The following is a 17,472-nucleotide window of genomic DNA, read 5'->3' on the forward strand; positions in this document are numbered from 1 at the left end:
GCAGATCATGTCTCCTAAACCTGATAGACTTCTTTGAAGCAGTCACCAAAGCCGTAGACGAGGGTAAGGTGGTTCACACAGCCTATCTAGATCTTGCCAAGGCTTTCAACACCATCCCCCACTCTGTAATTATAGATAAACTCACTAAACTAGGTATAAATCCCTATGTCACAAGATGGGTTGCCAACTGGCTCACTGACAGAACCCACACTGTGAAAGTAGCAGACTCCAAATCCGACTTCAGACCAGTGACAAGTGGAGTACCACAGGGTTCAGTCCTGGGTCCTCTCCTGTTTGGTATCTACTTCTCTGAAGTACAGGTTAACACAGAAGGTCTTTGGCTAATGAAGTTCGCAGATGACTGCAAACTAGGAGCCATAATCGAAACTCCTAACGATGTGGACATCCTACAAAAGGGCCTCACTGAGACAGATGCCTGGTGTCAAAGCCATGGCCTCAAGCTCAATGCCAAAAAGTGCATTGTCATCCCCTTTGGTAAAAACTCTGTACCCATGAACTAAAACATAGGCGGTAGTATACTTAACACCGAAAGTGTGAGAAGAGACCTTGGAACACAGGTGGACAGTAGTCTCTCCTTTGATAGCCACATCGCCACAGTAGTCAGGAAATCCTTCTACATGGCACACCTCATCACAAAAGGTTTCTCATCCAGAAAAAAAGAGGTCATTGTTCCCCTCTACTCATCACTCATTAGACCCATTATAGAGTACAACACCCCTTTTGGTATGTATCTCACAAGACATCTACAACAACTGGAAAGGCCACAGAAATACCTCACAAAGAGGATTACCGGCCTCAAACAGATGCCCTACGCAGACCATCTCAAAAAACTCCAGCTTTACTCCGTCGCATATCGCCTACTCAGAGGTGATCTCTGCCTAACATACAAAGCTATGTGAAACCCAGAGCTGTTGGACATGCTCCACTTAAAGAAATCCCAATCCCTCCGAGCTACACGCTCTAGGAACCTAAACCCTGTCACCACAATAAACAGAACATGCCGGAGGGATAGATTCCTGTCCCAGAGACTTCCCATACTCTGGAATAAACTACCTATATCAAACAAAGCTCCTCATTAGCCCTCTTCAAGAAAAATCTTGATGATTGGATGGGAAATAGGAAATTCACCCCGGGGATCACCTCTGTGGCTCTGCTCGACAGTGGCACAGGAGTGACAAAAGCCAGGGTACCTTTTTGGCTGGGCTTGGATAAGCCCCAGGGCCGATAGCCTAGTACCTACCTATGAACCTATGATGGCCCTGACATATTTGTCATACCTCTCAACCTCAGAGCAAGAAATCTGGAGAAAGCCATACATAGAAGTGGGACAAAGGCCCAAAAATAAGGGCAATTTTTAAATATTGCTCTTATAAACTTAGAAAGATAATAGAATAGTAGGTCTTGCATTAGTATGAATTTTCTGAAGGGTATGACATCTGAAACTCAAATGTCTGTCATTATTTTCTAACTTCAGTCTTTAATGATTTGCCACTAATTTGCCAAAAAAACAAATTTTATGAAAAATGGACCAAAAATGTGAGGCAAAAATATAAAACAGCCATACAATACAGCTGGGAACCTGTCAAAGAAAGGACGCACAACATTAGTACTGCTAACTTGAGCAGCTGCCAAAATAAAAAAGAATCTACATGCATTTCTTTTGTGTCTTTCGGCTTTTAAAAGTAATCTAACTCTGATTATTACAGTTATTTATTAATTGTAAACCCTCCACGTTTTCTTCCAAAACTGCAATTTTGCAGAGGGAATATTAGGGGAAGAGCAACATTTTGAGCCAAAATCGGAGACAGTTGAGAGGTCTGGATAAGCCTAATTCTATAAAGCAATTTATTTGCACGCACCTCTCAACCTGTTAATGCAGGAAATCTGGACAAGGCCAAATATATTGGGGGGAACATATAAACAGTACTAAAAAATGCTCTTGTATAAACTGAGACAGTTGATAGAATAACAGGTCTGCTTTAGCATGCATTTTTCTGAAGGTTATGAAGTCTGAAACTCAGTGTTTGCCATTATTTAGTGACTTAATTCCTAAATGATTTGCCAGAAAACCACAATTTTTATGAGGCACAAACCAAAAATAAGCAGCAAAAATCTATTCATTCTGTGAAAATCTGGCAGTTGAGTGGTATAGTTCAGCTGGGGCTGTCTGAGTTTGCCGCCCTTCCCCCTCACAAAATCATGGTCGAATGGAGCCTCCCCCCTGCAGCCATTCCAATGAACTATTACTTGGCTATTTCACCTCATTTACCATAAACACTAATGTGCATACTGCTTTACTTCTACGATGATTTGGACTTCATTTGAAAGTTTTATTTTGCATTTTACAGCACAAACACTAAGACATCTGCTAAACAAAGCAATGCAGTCTCACAATGAAAACAGACTTAGCATTAAAACTTCTCTGCCCTTGATACCCACATTCAAAGAAAATACATTTGGGTAGTGGCAGACAGATTAACTTTGGGCTATTTTCAAATGATAGGCCCCTTGCACACAAAACATACATGTGTTCTGTGATGCACCTTCCCGATTGCATTAAATTATACTCCTTGTATAATACAGTACAGTTCTTAGAAAGTGTTTTAAATTTGTTTTGAAAATGTTTCCAGTAAACAATGAAACAAAATGCATGCACCAATAATGACAAAACTGCCCAATTGAGAACATTTCCATCGTAAAAGTCTACTCAAACTTCTACAATCCACCAGTATCAGTAAATACGCACAATCTCTGCAGAAATAAAAGTCATCTAAATAATTTCATATTAAAAAAAATCTGTAACTAATGAAGAGGTTGCTGATAGGGTTGCCTGCTTTCTTTGTGGCTAAAACCAGACTAAGGATACGCCCCTCTCAATACCCAAAACTCTACTCATTCCCACCCTCTCTCTCATCAATGCTCCGCCCAATTTGTGACATCACTGTGAAATCAGCTGATGAGAACACCCTCTTTTTTTGTTCCGGATGCCTGCTTTCAGCAGATTTACTATGCTTTTCTGTAAAAAGCATAGTAAATCAGCCAATTTAACAAACACTGATAGTCTGTTTCCTTTTGTGAAACAGAATATTGGAGTTTGTACAGTGTTTTCCTGACTACCAGAGAATTGATTTGATTTGTGGATAGTCCTGAAAAAAAAAATAGGTGGCAACAAGGATGATTTCCAATTTCCCACCTATTGGTCAAAGTTATGCTTAAATAGGGCTAGGGATGGACTCTGCTTAACATTGATGGGAAGCTTGTTCCAGTGCATGGGGACCTTCTGAGACACATTTATCTCTCATCAACATGGCCTATTTATGTCACAAGCAAAATTTAAATCCTTGGATCTAATGGTTCCTTGACTCACATTAAATAAGAGATCTTTTCAACAGTCATTTATTTCAAGTACCATTTTAACATGCCTAGCTTCAGTAAAATAATGCCACCACAGTCTTTTTATTAACCAGTTAGGCCTGATGTACATCCTTTTTCAGGGGCAACCAGGAAGGAATGCCTGATTAAGTGACTTGTTCAAGGAATATAGTAAGCAAATGAGGGCTAAAATAATCAAAATCTGTACAAGAGCTAACGTTCACAGCCTTAATCCTCTGCCAATTGCAAAATGATATTTTTTTTATATATCACAGCTGCATGAAAAGCCAACATTCCTGGAAGTGCATCACTGTGGTGCCAGTTCACTGCACTAAGCTAGTTTTACTACTTTACTGTAGACCTCGACCACGGAATAAGAAAAAATACTTAGAATTGAACACAAGAGATTTTATGTACTCTTATTTTTACGTTTTTGAGACAACCAAAATGCCCAGGTTGTTAGAACATTCGGATAAAAGGGGTTGTGATACATGGCCTGCAATCTGTCTTAAATCCCTGTCAGAAGAGTGCAACATCTGGCAGGCTCCACACTGCAGTGAAGACGTCTATGTCTCAAGGCTCTGACTTAGGGCAGTGTTGTCAAAGCATTGCCACTGTTTACCAAATGCACATTCTTCAGCACAGTGTCTGTCACATAAAAGAAACATATCTGCTGCCTGTACCAATTACTTGACAAGCCTCTGAGTGCCACAATGAACATATTATAATACAGGCAACTGAAAAAATAAGACAACTAATTTACAGAATCATCTAATTTAATCAATTCAAACACAGAAATGCAAAGTAACCCCAATATATTTACCTTGAACAAGTGCACAAATATGTGCAAAACAAATACCCGCAGACTCATGCCTACTGGATACATTATCCCTCACTAAAAATGTACAGTAAGTGAGTGCTTAAGGTATTGCTAGAGGAGATGTTAAAATTCAGGTTTGTACAGTTTTAAAGGAGTGATGTACTCATAGCTCTCAACCAATCAGGGACAGATCTCAACAGAATCAGAGCCACATCAAGAAATAATCATATACACTTAAAATATTAGTACTATTAACACTCTCTTAGTCTGTTAATGTTTCAAGTTATGTGTTCTGATCTTAGTCTGTAACTGCACTCATCATTATTAAATGTAATTCACCACCTTTGTCCAAAATGTACCATTTCAGGAGGAATTAAGAGGGATAGAGAAAAAATGCTGAGTTCAAAATCAGTCACATTTGGGGGGGGTATGGTGCTCGTTTGAGTATACCCGATTCTGGAAAGTAACTTGTGCATGAACGGTAACAAAATTCAGTAGTTACCAGAAAAGTAGGGCTCGTACACCAAACCAAACATTCTTGATATTGAAGGATGTGCGACAACCCATGGTCAGGTTAATCAAAATAAACTCTCAGAATAAGAACCGCAAGCAATGCCCTTCAGCAAAAGGACTATTAGAGAGATATGACTCATTTTAGAGCCGTCATTCCCATCACCAATTAATATGGTCCCAGGAAAACAGACGAGTTGTTTGATAAGGGAATAATTATTCAAGTATTAATTGAGCTAAGTGAACAATTTAAGTGACTACATACCAACGTAACGATCACTACTAATAAACCACCATGACAGGCTCTGCATGCCTAAGAACTGAGGAAACTAACTATGTACTGTGGCTATGGAGTGTGAACAGGTGGAAAATAAAGTGCTACCATAGTCCATTTAACTCAACCATTAATATAAAAAAAAATCATCAGTGCGAACAGTTATTTCAAACTTGACCAATGCAGCTAAGCAAAAAACAAACAAAAAAAAAACACATGCATATAAAAGCTTTACAAAGACAATGAGTCTGCAAAAGGAATAACTCAACTCCACTAAGGTAGAACTACGAAAAAGGGGATAACGCGTCACAAGAACGTATAAACTGAGTGAGAAAGGTGCTACAGTTTTTAACAAACACTCACACATACAAACTTTTGTCCACCCTTGTAAGAGTTCACTGTCCGGATCTATTCTTTATAAAACATACCTTTGAATAAGAAGCAGAGGAGAGAAATATTTCCTTCTCACATGTACTAGTTTAACTTCTCCCGCCGTGATACAAATTCCCCCTACCACAGTCATTTTCCAAACAGTGTCACAGATTAGTTGCGCCAGACCAACCAGAAACAGTTGTGAAGCATTAACTGGGAAATGTATTTTATTTTTACTACCGCACTCTAAGTAAATCCGGAAAAAGCTACGTAGTGGCACAAAACCCAGACTTCACATGTGCAGTTTTGAATGAAATTTGTAACAGGAGAATTTGTCAGAAAACCGGACAGTCTGGTCAAAAAACGGACAGCTGGCAACCCTAGTTGCTGATGGCAAACTTTATATTTCATTGTTTCATCTACAAATAAAGTGCCTGTTACCCTTAAGGAATAAATTGCCTATATTACATTAAAAAAATGATAAGCTAGTAATATTGCAATAGGGAATGGATGGCAAATAACGGACGGGTTCATAGTTACTAGGTATCTTCGCCAAAGAAGACAGTCTCAAGATGGTAGCATCCACCCCATTTACAACACAGTACAATATCAGTAATGCATCTACATACTGTGGGAGTAGAACCCACAGCCTTCTGCATCAAAAGCAAGTACACTACCTGTTGTGCTATTAATGCAAGCAGTCTCAGCATAAGCAGCACTAAACTTCTCTTCCTCTGCAGCTCTCAGCTCCTTTAAAATCTACTCGACACTCAGCTGTATCTTTCAACTTTGCAGCACAAGAAATCTGGAAGAAGCCAAAACGTATTGGGGAGGGACAAAAGCCCAAAAACCAGGGACACATTTTAAACATTGCTTGTATAATCTTGGAAAGTTGCTAGAATAAAATGTGGTGTTACCATCATGCATTTCACTCCCAAGTCTTGAACCCAGGACCCTGTGCAAAACAGTCAGAGCAACATACCACTATGCCAAATAAGCTGTTTTGTGAAAGAGAGGAAGACTGAAACTTAAATGGCTACCATTTAGTGAATTCAGTTCTCACCACAGCTGTCAACCTCAACACAAAACACCTAGACAAAGCCAGTAATGGGGGAATACAGCCTCAAACATATTTAGTGAATTCAGTTCTCACCATAGCTCTCAACCTTAGCACAAAAAGCCTGGACGAAGCCAATAATGGGGGAATACACAGTCCCGAAAATAGGAACAAATTTCAAATATTCATCTTATAAACTTAGAAAATTGCTAGAATAAAAGGTTTTGTGTTAATATGTACTTTCTGAAGAATATGAAGTCTGAAATTCAAATGCCTGTCAATTTTATTTATTTGACATTTGTTAACCAGAAGAGTCTGACTTGGAACAAAAGCCAATTTTCAGCAGAGGCCCAGTGAGAAATACTGCAGACACGTCTTTAATATGGGAGGACACCAGAGCAAATCCACACTAACACAGGGAGGACATGCAGACTTCTACACAGAAAGCACCCCAGCCAAGAATCAAACCAGAGAACCTCTAGCTGTGAGGCAACAATGTTACCACTGCACCATCAACTACTTAAGGAATTAAAAACTCAGAAACCACAGATTTTACGAAGAACAGAATAAAATATGAGGCAAAAATCTATAAAAAGTTTCACAAATGGTGGTGGGTAGGGAATTCAGGCTCTTGTTACCTGCACCCAAGGTACAGGGTTCAAGCCTGAGGTATTCTCTAACCACCACCAGCAGGTATCTTGAGTTCTATCTAGCCACCAGTATAAACCAAGCATTCACGCTGGAATGCACACTTCCGGTTTCTAGGCTCTTTCCTGGGAACGTTCCAAGACTGCTGACTCTGCAGTCCAATCCCCTTCCAGTCTATGCGGTTAGCACCGCACAGACTTCTGGGGAACCAGCAGTCTGCTTTCTTCTTCCTGAATCTAGACTGGTAAGGCAGCAGTCCATATTCACTTTGTATGGAGGACTTGTAAAACTGTACCACTGTGGTTCACAGCTAGGGTGGCTGCAGTCCGATATCATGGGCCGCCACTGCTCAGTGGGAAAGTGGGGAAATGAGCAGAGATTGCAGAGGCATACATTTTTATAGAGGAAAAAGAGAAACCACTGTGTAGCAGGTCAGCTAAGTAATCCAGGATGAGAGGGAGGGAGGGAGGGCTGTGCCATATTGGCTCCCTTAGCCTGAATCCAGGTGCAGAAACTTTTTCATTTGTCAGCATAAGACTTTCTAGTCCTAGGGCGTCTGGCCTCATGTATAACATCTAGAACCTGTTTACTGAGGTGGGCAGATTGATCGGTTGTTAGGGAATAAGCCAAGCTGCCAAATTGAGGGTCTGCAATTGGGGATGCATGAATTGTTCTTCCCTCTGGGTCAGGAGGGTTGGGGTCTGAGTGAGATGCCATGGTGGCAGTGGGAACAGGCTGCGCAGCAGTGGGTACCAGTGATGGCAAGGCTAGTCTGGAGCAATAATTACTACCCTTGGTTTTTCCTCCCTTATTTTGAGTAGTACCATGGAGATGAGAAGTAGTGGAGGAAAGACATAGACCGATAGATTGACCCAGGGGAAAAACAGGGCATCCACTTTCCAAGTCATGCAGTGAGGCTCCCTGGTGCAGAACTTGCTGACCTGATGGTTGGTGTGGGAAGCAGAGAGGTCGACCTTCGGGTGCCCCATTTCTGAGCTATTAAGGTGAAGGTTCTTTTGTCTAGATGCCACTCGTGTGGGTCTAAAAGTGGTCTGCAAGAGAGTTTGAGAGAACCTGGCAGGAACTGTGCTAACAGGTGGAGATGCATGGCAGAGGCTGTGTGCCAAAAGTTCATGGCCAGCCTGCACAGAGAGTAGAAGTGAGTCCCTCCCTGTTTGTTGATATACCACATCACAATAGTGTTGTCTGTTTTGATTAGGAGAGCCCCTAAGGAGAGAAGGGGCTTGAAAGCTGTCAATGTGTGCTGGACAACTAACATCTCTTTTTGGTTGATGTGCAGATGGATTTGCTTTGGGCTCCATTGGCCCTGTATGCACCTGCTGGTTAGGTGTGCACCCCAGGCATAGTCTGATGCATCTGTGGTGAGGGTCTGGGTTGCGGGGGGTGGTGAGAAAAGTAGTCTCTTGTTGTGGGAGCATGCTGCTGCCCACCAAAGAAAATCTTTTCTGAGGCAAGGTATCATGGGTATAAGAGTTTCCAGATCTTGACAGTGTTTGACACCAAAGGCTTTTTAGGTACCATTGAAGTTTCCTCATATGCAGTCTAGCATATAGAATGAGTAGAATGCAAGATGCCATGAACCCCAGAGCTTGCAGGATTTTCCTTGCAGATAACTGGGGTCTGGTGGCTAGTTGAGAGAAGCAGGTTGTCAGGTAAGTTTGCTTCTCTGGTGTAAAGAATGCCATCTGGGATGCTGTGTCCAGGCTTGCTCCCAGGAATATAATTGTTTGGGTGGGAACTTGTGTGGATTTCTTTTCACTGACTGTGTACCCTAGGGAGGTCAGTAGGGACTTTACAAAGGCCAGGTGTTTGAGCAGCTTTTCCCGACTGTCTGCCTGAATTAGGCAGTCGTCTAAGTATGGGCAAATTTGGATATTCCCTTGTTTGCAAAAGGCAATGGCCAGAGCCAGACATTTTGTGAAAACTCTGGGAGCAGTAGATATGCCAAAGGGAAGTGCAGAGAAATGAAAATGCAGAGATCCTGCCGTGAAACGTACATACTTCCTGCATGATTCCCTGATAGGAATGTGGAGGTCTAAGGTGGCTAGCCAAGCATCCTTGGAGAGCATGGGTAGCAGTTGCTGGAAGGTGAGCATTTTGAATTTTGGTATCACCAGGAAGGTGTTTAGAATGGACAGATAGAGAATGGGGTGCCAGGTACCCTCTTTTCTGGGTACCAGGAAAAAGTCTGTAGTAGAAACCCTGGCCTTTCTGTTCTGCAGGAACATGCTCTATTGCCCTCATAGAGAGCAGGGAAAGTACTTGCTTTTGTGCCTCTGCCCACTGGTTTGGAGGTAGATCTGGGAACCTTTTTGGAGTTGGAAGGGTGTGGAAAGAAAATGTGTATCCCTGGGACACTATGTTGAGGACCCAGCAGTCGTTAATGGTGGCCCAGGTGCTTGCGTGAAAGGAGAGTTTTCCTTGTAGGGGTAAGTGAAGTTAGGTAGAGGGAGGGGTGGGGAAGGAGAGTCATTGTGAGTTTTTACCATGAGGGGGTGGCTTATAACTCCCTGTTTTTGAAGTGGAGGAATCCCACTGTTTTGATCTCTGCATTCCCGGTGGCTGCTGTCTGGGGGATCTGCTTCCATGGGGTCTGGGCTGAACTGACCTGGTGGGAGCAGGAAAGGACCAATGTTTGGAGGGGCAATGCCTGCTGAACATGGGTGGCTGGACCTGTAAGAAATCCTTAACTGTCTGCATAAATTTAGCTTTTTCTTCCATCTTTAAGACCTCCTCTGCCTTGGTGCCAAATAAGTTGTCTTTGTGCATGGGTGCATCCAACAATTTAGATTGAATATGGTCTGGCAAGGGCTGTTCCTTAAGCCATGCATGCCTTCTAAGCACAGAACCAGTGACTACTGCCCTGCAAGAAGCTTCTAGGGTGTCAAAACCACAGTACAAAGTGTGTTTAGTTACTTGACTCACAGAATGCATCAACTCTTGTACCTCTTTAGATTCTGCACAAGCAGGAAAGGAAGACACTTTTTTTTGAGGAGTTCCAGAGTATGTTGCTGAAATTTCAGCATATGGAACTGGCAATTTAGTGTTCTGATAGCAAGAATAGCAGAGGTGTATACTTTTTTACCCCATCTGTCTAGAGCTCGGGAATCCCTATCTGAAAGGATGGGATTCTTAGCAGAGGTTGCTTAAATTCCTTTTGGCTCTAGAGAAATTACCTCATGGTCAGCAGTAGGATTTTTAAAAAGAAATTTGTGTGAGTCAGGGACTCTGTAATACCAGTCAGGTTTTCTGGGTGCAGGTGGGAGGGTGTCAGGAGTCAAACTGGATTCCAGGAAAACATCGTCCACAACATCCAGGACTGGGGGAATGGCCAGGGATCTGCGCTGTGGCAGATGATCTAAGAATTCCCCCGAGTCTCTTTTTAGACTGAGGGTAGTCCTGACATTCCTATTGGAAACCCTCCCTTAAGGTATAAAGGGTTTCCCCAAAGGAAAAATCCGCGGGGGGAGAGGCTGAAGGAATGGAGTCCTCTGCATCAAAATCCTCATAAGCAGAGAGGGGTTGCATGTCTTCATATTCAGATGCATCAGAGTCATCAGACTCCTGTTCAGACAAAACTAATGGGGACAGATCTCTTTTTCTTTTGGAAGGGGTAGCTTGGCTTCTACCATTTTATGCATTTGAGAGTGAGGCAAGGAAGCAGGTGCCTGAGATTGGGTTGTCGGTTTCTTGGGTGTGGTTCGTACCCTGGGCCTTAGAAATTAGGTAGTTTTCGAAAGAACGGTAGATGCGAAAAGTCTGTTTGTGTCGAGAATCTGTAGTGCGAAGTACTTCCTCAGAAGCCAGTGCCTGCTTAGCAGCTCCGGACCCATCCAAGGGAGAGAACCACAGGATCCTTAGTCGAAGAAGAGTTTTGCAGCATACTCAAAGGGTCTCGGTAGCGGTGTGCGAATCCACAGAAGCAGGCATTAGGGGCTGCAAAAGCACCTCACTGAGAACCGGAGAACTGATGACTAGCTCAAAGGAAGAGTCATCGGTAGATTTGGACCTGTGCTGTCGGTGTCTTTATTCTTACATTTTTTCAGATCATCTGCTTTTGGATGACTTACCGAAGCCATATCCAAGTTCGAAGACTGTAAGCGAAAACATCATATAGTTCTGGCATTGAACAAAGCACAAAAGCAACAGCAGGGGATGTCGAGATCTGGGCCTAAGCAAGTGACGCAGTAAGAATGAAAGTCTCAATGTGGTATTTGCTTTACACAGGTGAGACAATTGTTAACTTTTTCTGACATTGGTTAGTGCAAGAAAAAAGGATTCCCAAAGGGGTACTTAGCTTTAGAAGACTTCAGCTTCAATTCGGAAGACGAAACTCAGTTAGCAGCTGACCGGCACTCATGTGAACTGCTTCTGCTTCGGGCTCCGTGGCAAGAAAGACTGATGTAATGATGTCAGCTGCCTTACTTTATACTACTGACAAACTGACATCAGTCCTGAAGCGACAGCAACCGAAGCAGAAATACTAAGCCTCTGGTATTCGGGCCAGCCAAGGGCTACCCTGGCAGGGATAACCCAAATGTGATGACTGCAACAGTGAAACACGAAGAACATCTAGAGATTCTGCAAACACTAGGGAAGGAAATGGCAGAGAATAAGAGGCAATAAGGAAGGCAGAACAGCTTCAAGAACAGTTCAGGAGCATGAGACAGTACTGAGCTAACGGGAAAAAAATGGTAAAAGAGAATGCAAACTAGGCACTATACAGAAATATAATTTAAAATTAAAAGGATGCAGCATGTTTACCGGCAGCAGAGCTAGCTGGTGCAGCAATTAAAAAAACTGATTAGAGAACTTTGTTTTTGATTTAAATTTGAAAAATATTGGTAGTTTGCATGCTCAGTTTAAGAATGTAAAGGGAGGGTGAAAAATCCAAGGGGAGAAGGTGTAGGCAATGCGCAGCAACAGTGGCTTTCTCAAAGGTACATTTGCTGTCTTGACTACATTTCAGGGGAAGAATATTACCAAAAGTGAAAGAAACTATGGCAAAAGCTTGTGGGAACAGCTCAGTAGTAGACAAAGCACAAAGGAAAAGAATTGCACAGACTGCCAACTACAGGGGAATGGGAGGGAGTGACCAGAAAAATAAAGAGAAATGTCTAAAAGGAACTAAAAAAAAACCAGTTCTAGGTTTTCCCAAAAGTGATGAAAGGGTAAGTCTCAAGTAAAACAGCTTGAAGCAGATGACACACCTGAGCAGGCAGTCAGTTTCCTAGGCAATAGTGGAGATAGTGAAGAATTAAAGTAGGTGGTAGGGAGACTCACAACAGAAGAAAATGCCCTAAGAGGGAAGACTTAGAGAACCACTTGAGAAGAGGAAGGATGTATTGTAGCAATGGAGGGGAATATAAAGTAACAGCCACTCAGGAATATGCGATGTGGGGTAAAGCACAATAACAAGCTTGAGGAGAAAAGATGGAAGGCCAACAAAGCTTGGCAATAAAACAGAACTGAAAAAAAAAGAATGTTGACTTTCAAAAATGAAAAGAAGAAACATCATAAATAATGCATGAGGATGGCTTAACATTTAGGAAGCAAAGACAGGACAAAAGCAGTCCAAAACAAAGAAAAGTAAGGAGGAGGAAGGGGAAATAAGTGGAAAGAAAATGGCTAGAGAGAGGGAGGGTAAAGGAAGATAAACATGCCAAGAGAGTGAAAAATGACAAATGAAGACATAGGGAAGAGACGATGGGGTGTGAACAAACAGAAGTTAATGAGAGGGACATCAAGAGAGAAGTCTGTTACAAAATTACTCAGCAGGGACATGGAAGAAATAAAGGAGAGCAACATCATGGCAAAATGACCTAGGAAAACAAGGCCACTGAAGAGACTGAAAGAAGCAGGGGGTCATCAGTCAGAGCACAGGGCATGCAGAACTGGACAATTATTCTGCACATAGACATAAGAAGTGCCCAAGTGGAGGATACCCATTCCAAGCTTGGAGGAGAAGTAGGAGGAAAGGGAAGTGGAGGACAGGTTGAGTTTGTAAGAATGAGATTTCAAACCTTACAATGAGGGTGAGAAGTACATAAAATCCTAGAAAAATGCATCCATATCCAGATGCTAAAATATCTCCTAGACAGCAACATCCTGTCACCTACTCAGCATGGTTTCGGACTGCCCATAGTACCACTACAGCCCTCCTCTGCTTCACAGACACAGTAAACCATCTCAAAAATGAAGGCCTGCAGGTGTCAACTCTTTTTTTGGATATGTCCAAAGCATTTGACACGGTCTCGCACGAAATCCTGCTAAACAAACTAAACCAGTATCACCTATCAAATTCCACTCTTACCTGGTTCCAAAGCTACTTAACTGACAGGTACACCAAGCTGTGAAAATTCTCTCTCTCTCCTCAGCTGCCCATAACTATAGGAGTCCCACAGTGTTCTATCTTAGGACCACTACTATTCACAATCTTCACAAATGACCTTCATACCTCCGCACAGCATGCATCTATCATTCAGTATGCAGATGACACTACCTTAATCTGTGCTGCACAAAACATTCCCACCCTCCTGCAAACAACTCTGACATTGAAAAAGTACAGTTTTGTACCTACCATAAATGTAGATGTTCGAGTGCTAATACAGCTGCAGTCATAACAGATGGGTTCTCCTGCCGTCAGGCGGGTCCTCGGTCGGCCGAATTCCAAAGTCTAGGTCCGGCGTCGGTTGTCGTCGCTTCTTCCCTGACGTCAGTGCGACAGGGGTATAAAAGAACCAGCCGACGCCATTTTCTTCAGTTGTTCTTGCCCCAGATGTCAGTTGCCCCCAGAAAGAAGGCAATACATAAAATTATGTAATAATGCAATGCAATATAATCAAAGACCAATAGTTGCAAGCAAATACACCATAAAAGAAGACCCCTAGAGGGGAAGGAGGGAGGGAAACCTGAACTGCAGCTGTATTAGCACTCGAACATCTACATTTATGGTAGGTACAAAACTGTACTATGTTCATCGTGCATACAGCTGCAGTCATAACAGATGGGTAGAATCCCAAAGCTAAGAAAGGGGTGGTAGGCACTAGGTGGAGCTAGGAGGTGCCAAAATGCCCTGCAAGACTGCAGTGGCAAAGCCTGCTCTAGATTTGGAGTATAATGGTAGGTTGTAGTGCTTAGAGAAGGTATGCACAGAACTCCAAAAGTGGCTGCTTCTAAAATATCCTTGGTAGGAACTCCTCTGAGGAAGGCTGCAAAGGTGGCTGTGGCCCTAGTAGAATGAGTTCTAATGCCTGTAGGTACAGTTTTGCCATGAAAGAAATAGCAAAAGCGTATGCAGTGGACTATCCATTTTGAGATTGTCTGTTTGGATATTGACTTTCCTTGAGCTCCTACAGCATAGGCCACAAAAAGCTGTTCTGATTTTCTGAAAGGCTTTGTTCTGTCCAAATAATAACGCAGTTGTCTGTGGATGTCCAAGGAATGCAGTAATCTCTCCCCTTTGTTTTGAGGATTAGGATAAAAAGTAGGTAAATGTATGGCCTGATTTAAAGCTACCCTGGATACCACTTTAGGCATAAAGGACGGGTTGGTACGTAATGAAACTCTGTCCTGATGGAAAATGATAAAAGGTTGGACAGCCATAAGAGCCTGTAGATCTGAAACTCTACGAGCTGAAGTGATAGCCAGAAGGAAAGCTGTTTTCCAGGACAAATATTGTAAATCTGATGAGGCAGCTGGCTCAAAAGGAGGCAAAGTCAGTTTTTCCAGAATGAAATTAAGATCCCAAGCAGGTATTGGTTGTTTTCTTGGAGGTCTTAAATTCTTAGCCCCTCTGAGGAACTGTCTTAATAGAGGGTGAGAGAATAAAGGTGGATCAGTGTTGTATTCTGCAGAAATGGCTGAGGCATGGATTTTGATGGAGGAGAACGAAAGTCCACTGCTTAGCAGTTCAGCCAAATATTGTAGTATTTCAGGTAAATTCAGTTTTCCAGGGCACTGGCCCTTTTTCTCATTCCAAACACAAAAACGTTTCCATTTTGCAGAGTAAGCTTTTCTCGTTGATGGCCTTCTGGCCTCCAAAATGACATCCTGGCCCTCCTTGGAGAGCAGGGCCTGCTGCGATGCTAAGGAATCTTCCATGCGGCTAGATTGAGTGTTTTCAGCTGACTGTGAAGAGTTTTGAAGCTGTGCTGAGTCAGAAGAAGAGGCATTAGAGGCAGGGTCCATGGTAGGGAATGCGTTAGGCTCCTCAGGAGTGGGTACCAGTGTTGCCTTGGCCAGTCCAGAGCAATGAGGATCATCTTTGGTCTGTTTGCTCTGGTCTTCAATAGGACTTTGGGCAGCAGAGGAAGAGGTGTTAAGGCATAAACTGTCATTGATGTCCAACTGAAAGAGAGAGCGTCCACTCTCCAGGCCTTTGGATGGAAGATCCTCGAGTAGAATTTTGTCAATTGATGATTTTTGTGGGAGGCAAAGAGATCTATGTCTGGCCTTCCCCATTCTTGGATTATTTCTGTAAAAACTTTTGGATGCAACTTCCATTCGTGTGGATCTGTCATATTCCTGCTTAGGTTGTCTGCCAGCGTGTTTTCCTTGCCTGGCAAGTACTGTGCTTGTAGTTCCATTTGTAAGTCCATGGCCATGTTCCAAAGTGACATGGCCAGTCTGCATAGGGGATAAGAATGTGTTCCTCCCTGCTTGTTTATGTACCACATAACTGTGGTGTTGTCTGTTCTTATCAATAGCTGACCTGGTTGTAGAAGGTCCTTGAAAGCTGTAATAGCATTTATCACTGCTAGCATTTCTTTTGATTGATGTGAAGGTGCTTTTCTTTTGGGTCCATTTGCCCTGAATGCACCGGTCTGTCATGTCGCCCCAGGCGTAGTCCGAGGCGTCTGTTGTGATGACTTGATTTGCTTGAGGCTTGCTGAATGGAAGACCTGTGTTTGTTTGGCATGCTTGAGCCCACCACAGAAATTCCTTTTGCAGACATGGAATTAGTGGTACTATTGTTTCCAAACTGTGGCTGTGTTGAGACCATATGTTTTTTAGGTACCATTGTAGTTTTCTCATATGCAGCTTTGCACATGGGATTAGTAAGATGCAAGATGCCATGAATCCCAGAGCCTGCAGGATTTTCCTTGCAGTCAGCCTGGTGCAATTTGCCAGTGTTCTGAAATATTGAATTAGTTGCCCTGCTTCTCTGGCGTGAGGTAGGCCATCTGGGTGTTTGTGTCCAAATTGGCACCCAGGAAAATTATCTTCCGAGAGGGTATTAGTCTTGATTTCTCTTTGTTGACTGTGTATCCTAGAGAGTTTAATAACATTATTACATAAGCCAGATGTTTCAGAAGAATGTGCTTGCTGTCCGCTTGGATCAGGCAGTCGTCCAAATAAGGGTATATTTGTATCCCTTTAAGTCTGCAGTAGGCAATTACTGATGCCAGGCATTTCGTGAATACTCTGGGCGCAGTAGATAAACCAAAGGGCAATGCAGAGAATTGATAATGGGTTGAACCTGCAAGAAATCTGAGGTATCTTCTGCAATTTTGTCTGATTGGGACATGCAGGTATGCCTCGTTGAGGTCCAATGTTACAGCCAAGACTCCTTGCCCAGCATGGGAAGAAGTTGCTGTAGAGTGAGCATCTTGAATTTTGGTACGAGTAGGAATGTGTTTAGGATGGAAAGATCCAAAATAGGTCTCCAATCTTTTCCCTTCCTTGGCACCAGGAATAGCCTGGAATAAAAACCTTGACCTTGTTCGTGTGTAGGTACCTCTTGAATAGCTTTCATGTTTATAAGATCTGAAATTTGCTTTTGTGCCTCTGCCCTTTGATTGTGTGGCAGGTTTGGCATGCCTTTCATTTTTGGAAGGGTATGAAAATGGAATTTGTAGCCTCTGTTTATAATGTTCAGGATCCATTTGTCCTTTGTGACAATATGCCAATTTTTTGAGAATAGTGCCAGCTTTCCTCCTAAGGGGGCTGCCATTTGAGACCTGGTTGGCATGCAAAGGGGAAAGTCATTGGTTTTGCTTTCTGAAAGATTGCGAGTTGTCCTCACCACCTCTTTGTGTAGGAGCTTGCCATTGTCTACCTCTGTACGAGCCTTGTGTTTGTCCTCTGCCCCTAGGGCGCCTGTATCTGCCTCTTTGGGGTCTGTCTGTGGCAGGAAAGGACCAGTTTTTGGAAGGCCAATTTCTACTAAAACGGGAGGTTGAACCTGCAGAAATTCTTTCACAGTTTGCATTGATTTAGCCTTTTCCTCCATTTTCCGTAATACTTCCTCAGCATTTGCCCCAAATAGTACATCCTTTTGAAGAGGGGCGTCTAGTAATTTAGCTCTGACATGATCAGGCAAGGCTTGTTCCTTGAGCCAGGCATGCCTACGTATGACTGAGCCTGTAACAGCAG

At 42.8% G+C, this 17,472-nt stretch overlaps 1 protein-coding gene across 15 annotated transcripts in view; it reads right to left on the reverse strand.

Annotated features, from left to right (window-relative positions):
• SCRIB (scribble planar cell polarity protein) overlaps positions 1-17,472 on the reverse strand; it is a 2,800,411-nt gene that overhangs the window by 1,154,950 nt on the left and 1,627,989 nt on the right. The window lies entirely within an intron of this gene.

Source organism: Protopterus annectens, chromosome 3.part1 (genome assembly GCF_019279795.1).
Source record: "Protopterus annectens isolate FY-2018-M chromosome 3.part1, PAN1.0, whole genome shotgun sequence".
Classification (NCBI taxonomy): domain Eukaryota; kingdom Metazoa; phylum Chordata; order Ceratodontiformes; family Protopteridae; genus Protopterus; species Protopterus annectens.